This window comes from Panthera onca, chromosome C1, assembly GCF_046562875.1.
Source record: "Panthera onca isolate mPanOnc1 chromosome C1, mPanOnc1 haplotype 2, whole genome shotgun sequence".
Taxonomy (NCBI): Eukaryota; Metazoa; Chordata; class Mammalia; order Carnivora; family Felidae; genus Panthera; species Panthera onca.
This window is the reverse complement of record NC_138346.1, coordinates 157046227-157065699: the sequence shown is the minus strand read 5'-3', so window position 1 is coordinate 157065699 and position 19473 is coordinate 157046227. Positions and strand designations below refer to the sequence as shown.

Sequence of the window (19473 nt, the reverse complement as noted above, 5' to 3'; positions counted from 1 at the left end):
TTACTAACTTAAGTTTTATGCCATAGAGCAAAGGGAAGCTGAAAGAGCTACACTATCCTCCCCAAATATTTTTAAAAATTTTAGTAATATTTGGGGCACCTGGGTGGCTCAGTTGGTTAGGCGTCTGACTTCAGCTCAGGTCATGATCTCATGGTCCGTGGGTTCAAGCCCCGCATTGGGCTCTGCTCTAACAGCATAGCACCTGCTTGGATTTTCTGTCTCCCTCTCTCTGCCCTTCCCCTGCTTGCTCTCTCGTTTTCTCTCAAAAATAAATAAACATTAAAAAAAAGTAGAATAAAATTTTAGAAATATTTGACATTCTTAAGACTTATAGAGTCCACATTAAGCTACGATACTCCAAAAATTTAACTTTCAGAATCTTAAATGCTTAAGAATGGAAACATGCAAGTGCGATCAGTGTGCCACAGAACACACCCCCAGGCCAATCATTGTTCACTGGCTCCACTCCATCTCCATAATACCAGACACCATCTCTTAACTAGATACTGAAATAGTTCGCTATCTGGCTTCCTGCTTCCAGTTTTGCCCTAATCTTACAAGTCATTCTCCTTATAACTACCAGACTGATCTTTCTTAAATAAGTCAAATCATTAAACTAAGTAAATCAAACCATTAAATTTTCTCATTTAAAATCCTCTAAAGACTCATTATAATTAGAGGAAAGCTGAAATTCCTTTCATGGTCTAAAGGCTTTCTTAATGTGGCTTCTGCATACCTCTCTAACTGCAGCTCCTAGCATCCACATTCACTATGCTCCTTCCACCCTGGCCTTTCTGTTCCAGGAATACGCCAGGCCCTTCCCACTTTAGGGGCTACTTACTGACGAACTACATTTAGACTTCTCCCAGATCTTCCTATCATTCCAATCTCAGCTAAGCTACCCCATTCTTATTAGGTGTTTATTTTCTATAGGTCATTTATGAATTTGAAATCCTCATCATCTCCCCCCACCACCTCTAGTGGAATATAAGCTCTCTGAGGACAGGGGCTTTATCTGTCCTGTTCACAACTGTATCTCTCACACCCAATCATAGTAAAAGAGCCTGGCATATAGTAAGTATTCAATAAATATCTGCTGAGTGAATGAAACATTTTCATTTTTGCATATATTTTCTTTGAGAGAAGATTATAAAATTTATCTTAAATACTTCTCATCTTGATCTTACCATTAAAAGTGGTGAACATGAATCAGGCAATTCTTTATTCTACCATATACTGAGCTTCCCAAACATAAGGGAAAAATTAAATGTGGCATACATAATCAGTTTGGCAGGAGACAGCAAGAAGAAAGTGTTCTGCTGCATATGTTCCAAATACATTAAAGTTCAAAACTGAAACATTGTGATTTTTCTTGAAAATTGGCTAGATTTCTATTTTGAAAGGGTTCCAACCCTGCCGCATTCAAAGATCAGATCTTCAGCTGTTACTGATTCATGCTCACAGAATTGTGAAAGTTACTCCTCTTAAAATGGAAAAATAGATCTTTTCTTTTTTCATAATTTAAGATGACAAACTTACATTAAGTTATTATCAATCATCTTTTTTGTTATAAGCCATCATTAAATAAGACTGAACTGACTTCCAAATCTCAATATAGGAGTACAACTTTAGGCCATTTGACTTATGGTTAATTTCGCTCTATGAAATGAAATGATTATTAAATATCTATAAATGTCAATGTCAAAAAGTAGTAATTTCAGCTTAAAATGATAAATTCAATCAACATTTTTCCTACAGACAATTCTGAGCCTCAATATAACAGCATCATAACCTTCAGTTAACATAATCAATGTCATTTAAAAAATCATTTTATTTGTGGATAATCAATGAAAAAAAAAAACAGGACTGGAAACAGACTGTATTTCAAAGATGTAGAAGTCACACCACATATTCTAATTCACTATTTCTAAAACTTAAGAAAGGTTCAGAACGCTTTTCTGAAGAAAAAAAATTCTCACTTGGTCCAAGGTTAAATTATTTGTATAATAATACTAAAATATAGAAGTGAAAGCAAACTGCTTAGGCTTATAGTTCTTATAAAACTATGAACAAATACAAAATTATAAATCATATTTTAAAAAAACTACCAAACTAATAATACTCTAAAAACATTAACTCCATTTGAAGGATGATGTTATTTTGCTAAAACTGAATGTCTGCTATTGTATTTCACAGGAAAAAGAGATAACATCAGAGGTCTGGTCCTATATTTCTTTTCTTTTTTCTGTATTTTGATACCTACACTACAATGTAACTCAGTAATACAGAAAATGTTCACAAAAGTATGCTGTACAAAATGTGATTCATAAATTCCTGGTATGTTACTTGACTGTTCAGGATAATCCGATCTTATATTTAAGACTTTGCCAATAAACATTCTCCAAACAGCAGTTATCTAACTTGCTGACTCCTTAAAGTGTCTTTGTCACTTGAATATCAGGTTAGTATCACAGCAGTTTTTTTAAGTCTTCACTGAGGGGGTATCAGATCAATCACTGCTGGAATCAAAACCAAAGAAAATAAATCTACACTAAAGATATACTACTATATTCATATAACAACAGCAATCTGCTTTGTATCCTATTAAAACTGAGACAAAATCCCTCAAATATATCCAATCGATACAAGAATAAGATATTCTTACAGTCTGGCAATCCTATACGACCATGTGTGATGACTCAACTCTCACTCTATTCAAGGCCCTGCAAAACCTACATCACACAACAAAACATATGGCAATATGGCCTTCTCTCAACACAAAACTAAAGAAAAAGTGAGCACTGAAATTGTATAAGTTCAAACTGGCTTTGAATCCAAACAGTGTGTCAGTTATTTATATAAGAGTTTCCACATATTTTAAATCATGCATTCCTGTTAGTTAAAAAAATAGGAGGGCACACCCATATATACCTACTAATTTGTACATCATACATATTTGCTACTTTAAGTATATATAATAAATATTAGTGAAGCATAACTTCTTTCCTTTTATAGATTAAAAAAAAAACTACTAATATTTTCTTTCCTTACCACTCCTTAGTAGCTGATTTAAAAGAATACTTTAATCATGCTTATATCTATTTTAAAGACAATTAAAATAAAAATGAAATTTTAAAACTTCTCAAAAAAGAAGATATGAAACACAATTTGAGAAACATGTGGGGGAAAAATGGACTAAAATAATACATTCCATTATGTTTGCCAAACATTGAATAAACAGGTAAACCCTGCATCAAGTCTGCTAGGGCCATTCTTTATTCACCTCCCCAAAGTTCTTCCTTGGCCCAATCAGGAACCAGGAACCAATTGGTTAAAAAAAAATTAAATAGATGAATAATCCTTCATTGCCCTATATCATTATAGTGTGACATTTCAAAAAGCATAACTCTTCATTTACAATAGACTGGTATTACCTTAATAAAAATTTTTCACTGAATTAAATTAAATAAATTACTGTATTGGTAAAAATGTTTTTTAAATGTTCACTTAAAACTGCTATGCTAGGGGCGCCTGGGTGGCTCGGTCGGTTAAGCGTCCGACTTCGGCTCAGGTCATGATCTCACGGTCCATGGGTTCGAGCCCCGCGTCGGGCTCTGTGCTGACAGCTCAGAGCCTGGAGCCTGTTTCAGATTCTGTGTCTCCCTCTCTCTGTGACCCTCCCCCGTTCATGCTCTGTCTCTCTCTGTCTCAAAAATAAATAAACGTTAAAAAAAAATTAAAAAAAAAAAAAACTGCTATGTTATAGTCATGCTAACTAATCAGATACTTCTATCTGAAAGCATCTTTAGCTACCAGAGCTAGGATCACCAGGCTTATCTTCAGTAATATCAACATCCCAATGTAGAATAGTAGCTGAAATTAAGACAGCAGGAGATCTGAGAATCACATGGATCTTTGATGCTCTCTTAACTCTAGATTTCTGGTCATAGGTGTTGCTTTTTTCCCCCCTGATATAAATTATTCAGTATATTCTATATTATTGCTTCTGCAGCAATCTAATGACAGTTGGACCGAGCCAATTCAACAAATTTTGTTATGTAATAATTAGCTTGATGCCAGAGTAATTTACTTTTAGGCTTTTCTCCCTCTCTCTTCCATGTCTGGAGGAATCTCCAAGTTAATAAATCTCATCACCCATGCACTATGAAACTAATCATAGCAAATGTGCTAGCCACAGGTGCTGGACCATTAGGATTTTCTGAATTACTTTCAACTTGCCAAATGTCAAACAACTGGCATTACTGGACTACAGGATGCCAAGTATTTTATGTTATTAGAAATAAAACTCAAAAACTGCACTGCAGAGATGGGAAATCAACAGTAGCAGACACGTCACATGAAGGTAGAGCCAGCTAGTTATAGGCTTATATATTTAAAGTCACATGTAGTTTAGTATAATATAATAACTAACATTGATTGAGCACTCGGTATATCTCAACCATTGCACTAACAAAACAAGCACATTACAAGCATTATCTCATACATTATTTCCAAGATATGTATTTTCTCATCCCTATTTTACAGGTTATGAACTGAGGTACACAAAAGTTAAGTCACACAGCTAGTAAATAGTGGAGCTCAGATCCCACCCAGTTTGTTTGACATGAACATTTATTTGCTTTTAACAATGCTGCATTACCCTTAAATTACATGAACTAGGATCTGGAAGGATGTAATGATATGTTTTGTTTTAGATTGATAATTTAATCATCTCAGGTGATTAAGGTAAATGCATGAACTCATTGCTGTTCAATATTTATAGCACATAACTGATACAAAATAAGGCTCTTGAAATTCTAAACGGAACCATCCAGAGACCTTAGCAAACTTTCAAATTGAAGAATAGCACTAAGGCATATAATTTCTCCTTTAAATGTAGTAAAGTATAACTAAAAATTTTAAGTGCCCACTTAAATGCAAAAATCAGAGAACAGAACTTCAAAGAGGTACAGAGGCTAACATTCTACACAGTCTCCAATCAATTCCCCAAAGCCGCTAACTCTTTTCTACAGAAAGGCGCTGGGATTACATCCTGCTGCTGGCCCTTCCCTCACCTTTACAGCCACCAAGCCTGACATTTTCAAATCTCTCAACTGTCTGCTCTGGCAGCCTATACTTAAGTCTTCACTGCTTCATCTGTGCTTCCAAACGTTCCCCAATATTAACCACTCTTCCTATAATGGGGGGAGGGGGCAAGCAGCAGAGATGCCTCACCCACTTCTTTCCCCTTTCCTGTTAAAGTTGGTCTTGCATAGGCAAGTTTTTCATCTTTCTTCCAGTTTTCCACTGCTCAACTTCCCACGAACTAGTTTACTGACTTACTCAAGCACACTATCCTCAAGGCTTAGAATTCAAATGTGTACATTATATTACCCAAATTACAAGGTATTGTGTCTCTTGACCATTATGGATGGCTCACAGAAATAGCCAATATAATGGTGCATTAATGAATGCCACTGATCAAGCATAAACTATTTTTGTCAAAATACATAGGATAAAAAATTTTAAATCTTGATATACCACATATAGTCCATCATAATGGGAATCAATCAGCATGTGCAATCTTTCACATATTCTCATGTTTAACAGAAAAATTACTGTTGTTATTTTTCCAGTAATATCTGTACTGATTTAGTCAGATCTCCCCAACTCAACCATTTTACAAGCATCTTGGAATCTTGCTTAGCATTAGATTTTAGCAGTCTATATGTAAAATGTTTAGAATGCTATAAGCAGTCTCCTAGTACTTGACCACAATGCCAGAATTGCATATTTTGACTGAAAAATACATGCAAACATCTGCAATATGCCCTCTCTGGTACACTTCTATTCTCAAATGACAAGAAAATCAAAAGGTCCTCTTAATTTGGGGCATTAAACAAAAGAGTTTGGATATTATTTTCATCAAGAGGACTTGGATGGAGGTGCTGGGTGGTTCAGTCGGCTAAGCATCCCACTTCGGCTCAGGTCATGATCTCACAGTTCGTGAGTTCAAGCTCTGCATGGGGCTCTGTCTGTGCTACATACAGCTCAGAGACTGCTTCAGATTCTGTCTCTCCCTCTCTCTCTGCTCCTCCCCTGCTCTCGCTCTTTCTCAAAAATAAAACATTAAATTTTTTTAAATGTTTAATAAAACATTAAATTTAAACATTAAATCATTTTAAATGGATATGCTTCTTCTGAGGTATCAATATTATAAATAAAAAACAAAAATCTATTTGGCAAAGGATAAACTATAGAGACCAAACACTGGTGAAGAGTTTTCTACTACCACTTCTGCTCTTCAATTTGATCATAAGAATCAACTAGGACAAAAATTAAAAAAGAAAAATTTTAAGTTGAGACTATCACAGATAAAAAGAGCAACTGGAAGATAATAAATCTCAAACAAATGTAAGTTAACAATTTGGATTTTTTAAAGCAATAAAATGGTGTTCATTGTCATGAATTTGATATAACCATTCCGTATTATGTGGTACAAGCACTTACTATATTTTAGCCAAATTACTAAATTTAGATTCATATTTAATAAGATTCTAGAAAAATAAGATTGGAAGTTATAGAAAAATGGAAACAGGGTAAAATGACAGAATGAAACACTGTACTTCATTTCTTGAGAGTAAAAGAGAAAACTGAGTTTCTGAATTTAAATCAAATTCTGAAGATACATATTAAACAATATGATAGAACTTCCAAAAACAAATGTGAACACAGAATCTTAGTAGACAAGCAAGTTAAAAATAAAAGTGTAAGGTAGAATTCTGAGTAAGGAACTTTTAAAATTTCTTCCAGTTCTAACACAGAAGTGATGATTACTAGTATGCAAAATGTAGCCACAATATACCAGAGGAAATGAGGTAGAGACAGGATGTGGCAACTGTATTTGTTGCATTTACCTTGTGATAGGCACCGGGCTTCAGTCCTTTCAGATGCCTCATTCTCACTAAGTCACAATACTGTGAAGACTAGTATTGTCTGCATTCTAAAGATAAGGAAATTCAGTGAGGCCAAAACACTTCCCAAAGCTACATGGCTGGTAAGTACAGGAGCTGAAATTTTACTTCAAAGTCCACATATTTTCCATCCATTACTACATTCTTTGGCACAATGGAATACACTGGCTTTTACTCATTCACAAGGAATGAGCAGAGCCAAACAACAATAACAACAACAACAACAACAACAATGAGGAGGACGAGGACGAACCTTTAGTAATTTCTATACTCGCATCAACAAAGATTAAAGGGATACCACTTTTCCTCATAAGAACTGCATCTTAGCATTTCCATTTGCTGTGGTTCAATGAAATGTATGCTTTTAAACTTCATTACAAACATTCTAAAATTTTATATAAACAAATCATTTAATTACAGAGCTATAGGTTTTGTCTGTTTACATCTTTAACAAAACTGGAAAATCTTTTTTTTTTTAATCTCAAATCATTTTTTAAAAATTACAATAAAAATCTGACTAAAAACACCTGGGGAATGGAATGTTCTCATTTCAACTCTTTTCAAAACTCAATACCAGTCTAGTGCCCTTATCTGCACTTGCCCTGCTCTACCCTGCAAATGAGCACCACAGACCCCCTGCCCTGAGGCTACAGTCATTGCCACTTTGGTACCCACTCTGTGATTAAGCCACAATCTTCAATCAGTAAGCATATTCTTTTCCATCATCACACATTTATGATGTTTCTTCCAAGCACGGCATGACTTTTATGAGGGCAAGAGAACTGTAGAAATTCATTAGTAGTCCAAGAAGCCACATAAGAGCAGTTACTCTGGCCACAGAAGTGTTGAATTGGGATCCACAAAGCATCTTCCAGTTCTGACTTAGATGGGGTAAACCTCGGTGCACTTCCTTTCCTTTGCTCAATATGACTAGACTGAAGATTTCCTGCTTCTTGTTAGGAGGTTCATTTCATTTTCCATTACTCCCAACTTTATACTTATAGCACTGAGAATTTCAAGTGGAGGATGTTGAAGTTTCTGTATATCACTTCTGTATTCAATTTTTAAAATTAGCTCATAACTCTAATGAATATTTTTAAACTAACTTAACATGGCTCAAATGAACAGCTCAACTCTCATGGAGGTCACACATACAAGAACATGATATTTCTTATTATACATAATGCAACCAATAAGACCTTAAACGAAGTTTCTTGAGAAACTTAAGTATGGCATTACTACAATAGTAAGAGTATGTGAAGCAATGTATGACACTGCTCTTACGGAAAAGGAAGGCATCCATGTTCTTGAGTGACCTTTTGATGAAGGGTGCCATCCAACCACATTAATGATAACTGGTTAAGTCTTACAAAACACAAGTTTTGTGAAGAACCTGGTTGTTATACTCCTATTCACTGTGTTGCAGGCTATGGAAGAGCTCAAATGCTTGTGTGCTTGGAGATAAAGATGTAGTACAGATCATAAGATAAAAGCAGTACGGAGCTTTTAACATCAAGCAACTTTTGTATTTAGAGAAGTATCACTATAAAATGTGTCTGTGCTGCAAAGACATCAGTAGCCAATAAAACTGGAGTGCCTACTGTCTTGGAAGTGGAACTTCAGACAGGACCTAATTTGTTGTGCATATCACCCAAGAAGTTGGCGCGGTGAATAAGTCTAATGAAGCTTTTATAGGAATACTGAAAAGTAGTTTTACCAGGTTACATGCTTCATAGAACCTCTATGTTTGGATTACAACCAACCTATCTAGATACTCAGGAAAAGTTCCTTGCTGTTCAACAGTTAAAATGTGCTTATCATTTGTACCAGCTGACCTTTTCTAAAATCATGCAATACTCAGTTGTAAGTCTTCTTTAAACCTACTTCCATGCCAGAATCTTATCAATACATAAGAAATATAGACAGATTAGGGACCAAAATATCCAATATAACACTTGTATATTTTTAGTATCATATAGCACTAAAATCTAGGAACTCTGAACATGCTAAATTTTATGTGATTCATTCCTTCAGTCATTTCAAACATTGGAATCAAAGGTGACATGGTTATTTGTTTTCTCACTTTATGTTTACATCGTACACATTCAGATGAGTATATACCAGTTTTGTGAAACCATTAATTTTTGTTATTTTACCAAGTTGTACAGTGATTAATTAATGTCTGTTTATAGATCTCATTTTGTTCTGTTATGGAAAACCTCTATCTTGAAAATCTACATTGCACAGAAGCATATCTTTAATGTCTCCAGGCAAAAAAAGTTTTATAGTTAATTTAATGTTTACACTTTTGGGTGCAACTTTACGGGAAAACCTAAAAAAGATACAGGAAAAGGCTATTCAATATTTCTAGTATAATACTGTCTTTGTCTTATACAGAATATGCAGAATATGTTCTTTAATTTAGTAAATACTTTTTAAAGGCAGAGATGTTTTATTATTGTAGCTACAATTCTTAATCATAAAATTATCATTATTTTTCCATATCTACTGGATGCTGTTTACCAGTTATATTTTTGTTTGAAGTATGCCTTTTTCCCTTCTTTTCCCAACCTCCCTTGCAAAAAAAAAAAAAAAAAGAAGTGGGTTTCTGCTAGTGAACTGAGCAGACATTTGATTTTTATATGCCTTTAGAGCTGTGTAACTCGGTATTTAGATGCTTGATAATCTATCACATAATTGATCAAACAGCTATGTGTAGTAATGTCAGTTCAACCATATATTTATACTGTCTTATAATGTGTAGTTATAGTTTCATGGGAGAAATAATTTGCCAGTGTTCACCAGCTTGTTAAAACCTAGTGTGAGAGCTAAACATCTAAATAAATAATGAAATGAAAAAAAAAAAAAAGACATTTAAACTACTTTTCTGAATAAGAACAATCTACTAAACAAAAATCTTTATTTGCATATGAAGGCTAACATTTGAATATCTATTTTATTAAATACAGCAACATAAACAGAATTCAATAAAATGCAGGAAATTAAGTTAGATTTTATTTGCCTAGAATAAAATCTAAGATATATTTGTTAGAACAAACTCCCTAATAAGGTCTTATTTGATTGTCCTTTGCTTGTTGTGTGGTGGAGAAAAACTGACATTTCAGGTAAATTAAGTTCTGATTAATATGGGTTTTACTTTCTGAAATAACACATCTGAATTTCAAGCTTGGAAGCCTTGGGCATGGATATTATGCTAAATAAAAGTTAATGGGTGGGCATAAGGATTTAATGTCAGGATACCTTTTGCTGAATTGAGTAACCTCCCACTTACGCTCAGATCAAATTCTTGGAAACCATTAACATAAAACTCTGTGAAATATATCTTTTCTCCAAAGAAATCCAATTATGCTCACAAATGTTAGTTTCACTTAGCCTTTTAGCAACCTGAAAGAGTCAGATATGACATGACAGAGAATTACATTGTTTTTTATCAATTCTCCAATCCTCAGAACTGTCTTAGAAATACTATTACCATCACTTTCCATGGTGACATGTCAAGTTTGGACTTATTTTGAGGTCACTCTCACTGCCACCACCCAAACACTTATGTTTTATCTTAGAGAGTATAGTTTACTCTGCTGCCCTTTACTCTTCCCTGTATCCCCACTTTAGTTTACATTATACAAATTGGCAAGTGTATTCTAACCACCATAGGCTCTCAACACATACTTACTGGTTGGAAAAGGGAAAGAGGGAAGAAGGAGAAAAGAAGGGAAGAAGTCACTAAAATTAGTGTGTATTCTGCCCCACTCCTCATCAGTTGTCTTCCTTCTTATTTCTCAGACCAGCCTAGCACCCATCCTAAGTCACATGACCTCAAATGCATCAGGCTTTTTATTGGTTCCCCCCAATTTTTCAACCTACTTTAGAAAGAATCAGTGTAATAAATGGAAGAGTCAATGCAGATACCTAAGAACCCCCAAATTAATTTTATTCCCTCTCTTCCCATTTTTACTTTTCCTTTCTTTGGGCATCTTCCCCTAACCTACATAAATTCTGTCGGTCTCAAAATCAAAACTCTGTCTCAGTTCTAGATCCCCTCAGTCTATGCTTTCTATTTCATTCTCAATCACATCCTCCAGCTACTTTTTCTACTTCTTTGCTTCCCATTACTTCTTCAAACTATTATAATCATAATTCAACTCATCTGATTTCTAAGAAATTGAGTGTATCTCTTCTATGACATTTCTATATTTAACACTGTGGGCTATTCCCTTGTCAAACTCCTCTTGGGTTGCATGATTCCTTATCTTGGAATACTGATTCCAAACACTCCTGTCTGTCACACCCACTAGGTATCTTCTTGATAGGATCCAGTAGACATTTAAACTCACAAGATGACCCCATTTGGCATCAAATTCAGTTAGAAGGACACAAAACAGGAAACCATGTTTGTCAGTAAAATAGTAGGCTTAAATGACAGCTCCAAAAGATATCCATGTCCTAATCCCCAGAACATGTGGTGTGAATATGTTACCTTTAAAGACAAAAGGGACTTTGTAGATTTGATTAAATTAAGGATTTTGAGATGGAGAGAGTATTCTGAATTTATCTGTAATCACTAGGGTCCTTTTAAGAGAGAGAGGCAAGAGCATCAGAGTCAGAGAAGATAAGGTGACAGCAGAAAAAAGGAGGAAGAAGGAAATATGACAACAGGAGAGGAGTCACTGAAGATGTTATGCTGATGACTTTCAAAATAGAGGATAGGGCCATGAGCCAAGGAAAACTCTACAAGTTGGAAAAAAAACAAGGAAACATTTTCCCCTAGAGCTTTGAGAGGGAACACAGATCTGATGGTGCATTTTGGACTTCTGATATCTAGAACCAGTATATATTATTTTAAGCTATTAAATTGGTGGCAATTTGTTATAGCAACAAGACATAAAAGTATTAGACACTCCTCTTCCACAGAGGTACCCTCACAATCTACACAGCAATATATGCAACTGATGAGGACTTTCTATTTCAAGTCTAAGACGCTGTAGCTGACAGCATGGCATATAAATATATATATATGATCCTCCCAAGCTATTCTTTTTGGTGCTTCAGATGACAACTCAAGGATAAAAGAATGAGACTTATATGGGTGGGCAGAATATCCACTTTGGCTTAGAAGCCTCATGCCCAACTAAAATCAACATCTTATGCAAGAACTCCATAACCATAGTTTTCAGGGTCCCTCCAAGGAACAAACACAATTACAGGAATCTTCACACTCAGGGAAGCCCAAAGATATGGCTTTTCCTCAAGTACTTATGATTTATTTATACTGGTCTATTTGTGGTTTTCTAATTAGTAAGGGAACAGTTTTACCACAAGTAATGCTGTCTACCTTTATGAGATATCTAAAAGTACAGTGTTACAAAGTGAACAAAGTCATTTTTTTTAATAGTAGAAAATGGCTTTGTTAATCCTTTATCCATCCCCTAATATGTACTCTAGTTAGGCTCCCTTAATTGTAAGGAATCACTAAAGCTAGTTCAAAGAGGAAAGATGAATATTAGCATGGCACACAATTTGATGAAAATTCAAGAATAAAGCCTTACAGAGAGAGACCAGAACTTGAAAGCAGTTCGATATATCAACAATAAAAATTTGTGAAACTTTATGAAAGCCAGTGTTTTGTCAGCTCTTCTACAACCATCTGCTTTTCTCCTTTTCCTACTAATAAGCATATTATTCCTGTCTGGTCTGTACAGGCAGCTCATGACTCAAAATGGCCCCACTTACAAACTTACACCTTTTATGACCTTTCTTATGGTAATTAAGAGTGTCACAGTAAAACTAGTATTTAGGATCATTAAATTAATTCCAAGTCAGCTGATGCTAAGCCAATTCAATAATCAGAAAATATGAGAGGCTGATTCATAAATGATGCAAGGGAAAAGGGAACTGGGAATTACTCCTAACCAGATTGATGAACCAACAAGTCACCCCACGTACGTATTCTTTCCCCATCTTACAGACAAGAGCACTAAGGCTGAGAGAGATTAAATAGTTCATCCAAAATCAAAAAACTAGCAGTGACTTTTTCAGGCCCCTTCCAAGTTTACTGAAGGCTTGATGATACAGTAGGAAATAAAACATGTAAATACAAATCTCAGGCACAGCAAGAAATTGCCTAATGTGACAGTAGGTAGAACTTTTGAATGACAACATGGCCCTTCCACTAGTAACTGTTCTGGATTCCTCTGACCTGGCTAGTTTCTCACTCATTGCAGGCTGCACCAGTTGGTGCCAAATTCAGGATCACCATGGTAACAAACAAGTAGAGGAGAGCTGTAGCCACTTACAGCTTACTCATATCCTTATTTCATATATACTTTGCATTGCTTCTTTGTTGGTTTGGTAGCAATCTGAAGCAAAAGCAATATAAGTCATCAATCATTCTTGCCCACTTCTTAAGTTAGATTAGACTTTGTGGTCTGGTCTGACCCTACAGCTTGCACTTTTTCCCTTTTTTCTCACCATGCTAGGCATTACACCTCCAGGACTACTAGTTTTATAACTAGAAGTCTTTACCTTTTGACCACTTTTATCCATTTTTGCCCACCCACTCCCCCTTGCCTCTGACAACCACCAGTCTGATCCTTGTGTATGTGAGTTCAACTTTTTTTAGATTCCACATATAAGTGAGATCATACATTGTTTGTTTTCCTCTGACTTATTTTACTTAGCATAATACCCTCAGAGGTCCATCCATGTTGTCAAAAATGGCAGTATTTCCTTCTTTTTTTTTTAATATTTCATTGTGTATATATACCACATCTTCTTTATCCATGCATCCATCCATCCATCCATCCATCCATCCATCCATTCCTCCATTGACACTTAGTTGTTTCCACATCTCAGTAGTGTAAATAATAGTGTAATGAACATGGGGGTGCAGATACCTTTTCAAGTTAGTGTTTTCATTTCCTTTGGATAAGTACCAAGAAATGTAATTGCAGGATCCTATGTTAGTTCTACTTTTAACTTTTTGAGGAAGCTACTTATTGTTTTCCATAGTGGGTGTACCAATTTACATTCCTACCAACAGTGCATAAGAGTTCTCTTTTCTCTATATCCTCACTACCACTTGCTATTTCTTGTCTTTTTGGTAATAGTCATTCTAACAGGTGGGAGGTGATATTGTGGTTTTGATTTGCACTTCTCTGATGATTAGTAATACTGAGACCTTTTCATATACCTATTTCCCATCAGTATGTTTTCTTTGGAAAATATTCAGATCCTCTCCCCATTTTTTAATTGGATTTTTTTTTTGTTATTGAGTTACATGGGTTCTTTATATATTTTGGATATTAACCCCTTATCAGATATATGACTTGCAGATATCTTCTCCCATTTGGTAGGTTGTGTTTTCATGTTGCTGATGGTTTCCTTTGATGAAGAGTAGCTTTTAGTTTGATATAGTCCTACTTGCTGATTTTTGCTTCTGTTGCCTTTGCTTTTGGTATCAAATTTAAAAAATCATCAGCAAGACTGATGTCAAAGAGTTTACTGCACACATTTTCTTCTAAAAGTTTTATCGTTTCAGGTCTTACATTCAAGTCATTAATTCATTTTGAGTTGATGATTGTGAATAATGTAAGTTAATGGATCCAGTTTCATTCTTTTGCATATGGCTGCTCAGTGTTCCTAACATAATGTATTGAAGAGAATGTCCTTTCACTAATGAAGTGAAATATGTTCTTCACTTCTTTGTTGCAAATTAATTGACCACATATGTATAGATTTCTTTCTGGGCTATTTTGTTCCGCTGGATTGTGTTTATTCTCATACCAATACCACAATGTTTTTGAGTACTATAGCTTTGCACTATACTTTAAATCGGGAAGTATGATGCCTCTACCTTTTTCTTCTTTTTCAAAATTGCTTTGTCTACTTGAAAATTTTAGGATTGTTTTTTCTTACGTGAAAAATGTCATTGGAATCTTGATAGGGATTGCACTGAATCTGTAGATTGCTTTGGGTAGTGTGGTCATTTTAACAATATTAATTCTTCCAATCCATGAGCACAGAATATCTTGCCATTTATTTGTGTTTCTCAATTTATTTCAATAATGTCTTACAGTTTTCAATGTACAGGTCTTTTACCTCTGTGACTAAATTAATCCCTAGGTACTTTACTATTTTTTAATGCAATTATAAATGGGATTTTCTTAATTTCTCTGACAGTTACTAGTGTGCAGAAATGCAGCAGATTTTTGTACACTGATTTTATATCCTGTACCTTTACTGAATTTGTTTATTAACTCTAACAGTGTTTTGGTAGAGTCTTTAGGATTTTCTATATATAATGTTATGTCATCTGCAAATAGAGACAGTTCTACTAACAGCTTGTACTCTTAAATACTGTGCTAATTGTCTTCCATTTAAGAGTGATTTCCTTATATTTACACAATCTTTGGAAGCACCCGAATTTTAAATTGGTTTATAACTGATTTTAAAACAAGTATTCAACAAGACTATTTAACAAGGCCATCACAAATACCCAGGAAATCAAGTTATTGCACATTCTGACATAATTACTAGATATTAAACACCAATAGGTTCACCTGATTGGAGGTACAAAAATGAAAATAATTTTTTTTAAGTTTTATTTATTTGGGGGGGTGGGGAGGAAGGGAGGGAGAGAGAGGAAGAGAGAGAGAGAATACCAAGCAGGCTCTGTGCTGTCAGTGCAGAGCCCAATGCGGGCTCGATCCCACAAACTGTGAAATCATAACCTGAGCCGAAATCAAGAGTCAGATGCTTAACTGACTGAGCCACCCAGGTACCCCTAAAAATAATTTTGTGTTATCTTCAAATTGAAATAGATGAACAGCTCTAGAGAAACCATATTACAGGAAAAAGCTCTGAAGATCAGTTACTGTAATTTTGTTAAGGTTATTATTGTTTACAATAATAAATTAAGTATATTATCATGTAAAATTCAGCTTTATAGGTCATATCAACATTTATCTTTATTTTTAATTAATTGCTTTCACTTATCCTTTTTCTTTAATATTTCACTTATTTATATTGATGAATTTGACAACATAGTATAATATAATCACTATACTAGAATTCAAGCATTATGTCTGCTACTACACAGCTGTTGACCTTAAACATCACATTACCTCTCAAGAACACATTTTTTTCATGGACAAAATAAAGGATTTCTCCAGACTATTAATTATTTTGGTCTTTAAAGACAATTTTTATCCCCAAAATTTCAAATATGAAAGATCTTGAAGATGTAAAAAAAGTTTTATGGTAAAAAGATTTGAAAGAAAGAAAACTGTCACTGTTCGTAGATTCATGGGTACTAAAAAAAGAACATTTATAGTCAAATTATTAAAATTAATACAGTTCAATAAGTTGCTGGAACAATATACTAAAGCCAACTGCATGTGCAACAGAAAAAAATATATTTCTTAAATAGTACCATTTACAGTATCAACAACAAAAAAATAAGAAACTAAAAACTACCAAAAATGTTTATGGAGAAAAATTAAAAATTACAAAACTTAGTTGAAAGCTGTTAAACATATAATTATATGCAAATATACCTTATGCAAAAATTAAGATTTAATGCTATAAAGAAGCCCATTCTAAATTAATCTAAAATTCACTGCAATGCAAATCAAAATCCCAACAGAGTTTTAAGAACTTGGCAAGCTGAGTCTAAACTTAATATGGAAGAAACAAGACCCAAGAATAGCCAAGATGATTCTAAAAAAGAACAAAGTCAAGGAAATCAAGTTACCAGATAAGAAGTTAGTGTCTGTAACAAAAACATTGTGGTATTGATTTAGGAATAAACATCTCTTGCTTCTTTGACATCCCAAACCTTCCTATCTATCTACAAATCGATAAAGAAATATCCCCTTCGTTCTATAAAATCCTTCGCAGTCTTCTTAGTCTTTCAAATGGTTTCTGATTATTATTTAAACATTAAGAGCATGATAGCAGGAGCCAAAATGCCCTTTTACCCTTGTCACTATTCTCCTTCTCCTTGTCACTATTCTCCACATTTCAACTTCTTAACTATTCTAAATGTTTCCCTATTCAAGATATTATACACTTTACCAGGAACATCATGTGGAGTGGCAGACAGATCAGCTGCCAATATGAGAATAAAATGACAGGTTGTTAAGAATATTTAAGTATCTACAGTCAAACACTATTATTTATATTTTTACAGAGTATACAAGAAAAAACTGTTGGGAAGTGACAGGAGACAAGAAGCAGAACAACCAAAGGCATGAGTTAATATTACTTTGACAAAAATTACGATAAAATACTGCAAATTATTTACAAAGCACATTTACTATAGTTCCAGTCCTTTTGTTCATAAAAAATTAGGCAAAATCATAAAATAAAAATAGTAACAGAATAAAATTTTAAATATGTATTTAGAAAATTGTATACATTAATTGTAAATTTTTTTTTTAAAGCATTCAAGTGACTTCCCTATATAGAGTACTCTACAACATTCTACACAATGACACAAAGGAAAGAAAGATATATGGGTGGGAAAAAAGGGTACAGAGGACATTAAAGTGTTTTAGGTGGGATTAAAACAAATAGAGAAATGAGAGTGATTAAATATTATGTAGTAGATGTTGTAATGAATCTACAAATGAACACAGTAAATTGGAATTAACAAAGCAGTAAAGACTGAAGGCTGGTTAAAAATTTTGGATTTTTCAGAAAGGCAACAGAGAGTCACTGCAGGTTTTTGATCATGGGAGTGAAAACATGAAAGCAGTGTCTGAGAAAGAATCCTAACAGCTGTGTGTAGGATGATTTGGAGGAAGAAAGAGACTAGAGACAGGGAATAAACAGCTACAAAGCTGTTGAAGTACAGAAACATGTATTATAACTACAAAGCATGATGATGTACAGAAGCATGAAGTACGTGATGCATCAAATAATGAAGATGAAGACAACATAAAAACTATGGAAAATATGTAAATGAGGAAATAGGAGAGGCATTCCTTACATTTAATAAATTAACTATTTTCAGAATACCTCAGTACTACATTCAACATGTAGATATAGATTTTTTAATTTAATAAGGTATTAAATGATCAGTACGCATAATAATACCAACTTCTATTGGATTGACATAAGAATAAAATTAGATGTTATCAAAAGAATTCCTTAACTGTAAATGTCACATAAATACTAACTGCTGCAATTTTTTAGGGAGGTGACAGTTGTAATATAATGGAAATGTTCCAACTATAAAGTCAAAAGATCTGAATTCAAATTCTTGTCCTATTATTTAATGCTAACTTTAGTGGACCCTACCCATTCTGAGTAACTATTTTTATTTTTTTCTCTTCTTTTTTATTCAAGTATAATTAACATACAGTGTCATATTAGTTTCAGTTATACAATATGGTGATTCAACAATTCTATACATTACTCAATGCTCATCATGATTAAGTGTGCTCTTGAATCTCCTTCACCTATTTCACCCATCGCCTCACCCACCTCCCTCTCACAAACCACCAGTTTGCTCTCTGGTTTTTTGTTGGTCTCTTTTTTTCTTTGTTCATTTATTTGTGTCTTAAATTCCACATATGAGTGAAATCATATGGCATTTGGCTTTCTCTGACTTATTTCACTTAGCATTATACACTTGAAATACTTCCACGTTCCTGCAAACAGCAAGATTTCATTCTTTTTGATGGCTGAGTAATAGCTCTGTGTGTATGTGCGTGTGCATGTTCATGTGTGTATATACACCACTTCATCCATTCATCTATGGATGGACACATGGGCTGCTGTTATATCTTGACTACTGTAAACAATGCTGCAATAAACATAAGAGTGAAGATATCTTTTCAAATTAGTATTTTTGTTTTCTTTGGGTAAAAACCCAGTAGTGCAATTACTAGATCATTTGGCAACTCTATTTTTAATTTTTCAAGGAACTTCCTTACTGTGTTCCACAGTGACACCAGCTCCCATTCCCACCAACAATGCATAAAGCTTTTCACCACATCCTTGCCAACACTTGTTACTTCTCATGTTTTTGATTTTAGCCACGCTTACAGCTGTGAAGTGGTATCTCATTGTTTTGATTTGCATTTCCTTGATGATTAGAGAAGTTGAGTGTCCTTTCATGTGTCTGTTGGCCTTCTGTATGTCTTTTTGGAAAAAAGTCTGTTCATGTGGTCTGCCCATTTTTACATTGGATTATTTGTAATTTGGGGTTTTTTTGGTGTTGAGTTATATGTTTTTTATATATTTTGGATATTAACTCCTTATCAGCTACATCATTTACAAATATCTTCTCCAGTTAATAGGTTGCCTTTTGTTTTGTTGATGATTTCCATCACTGTGCAAAAGCTTTTTATTTTGGTGTAGTCCCAACAGTTTAATTTCACTTTTGTTTCCCTTGCCAAAGGAAGCATAAATTAGAAAAATGTCCCTATATTTGATGTCAAAGAGATTACTGCCTATGTTTTCTTCCAGGAAT

General features: G+C 34.2%; 1 protein-coding gene across 1 annotated transcript in view; it reads right to left on the bottom strand.

Moving 5' to 3' along the window:
- Positions 1 to 19473, bottom strand: part of PIGK (phosphatidylinositol glycan anchor biosynthesis class K) — a 123264-nt gene that overhangs the window by 84898 nt on the left and 18893 nt on the right. The window lies entirely within an intron of this gene.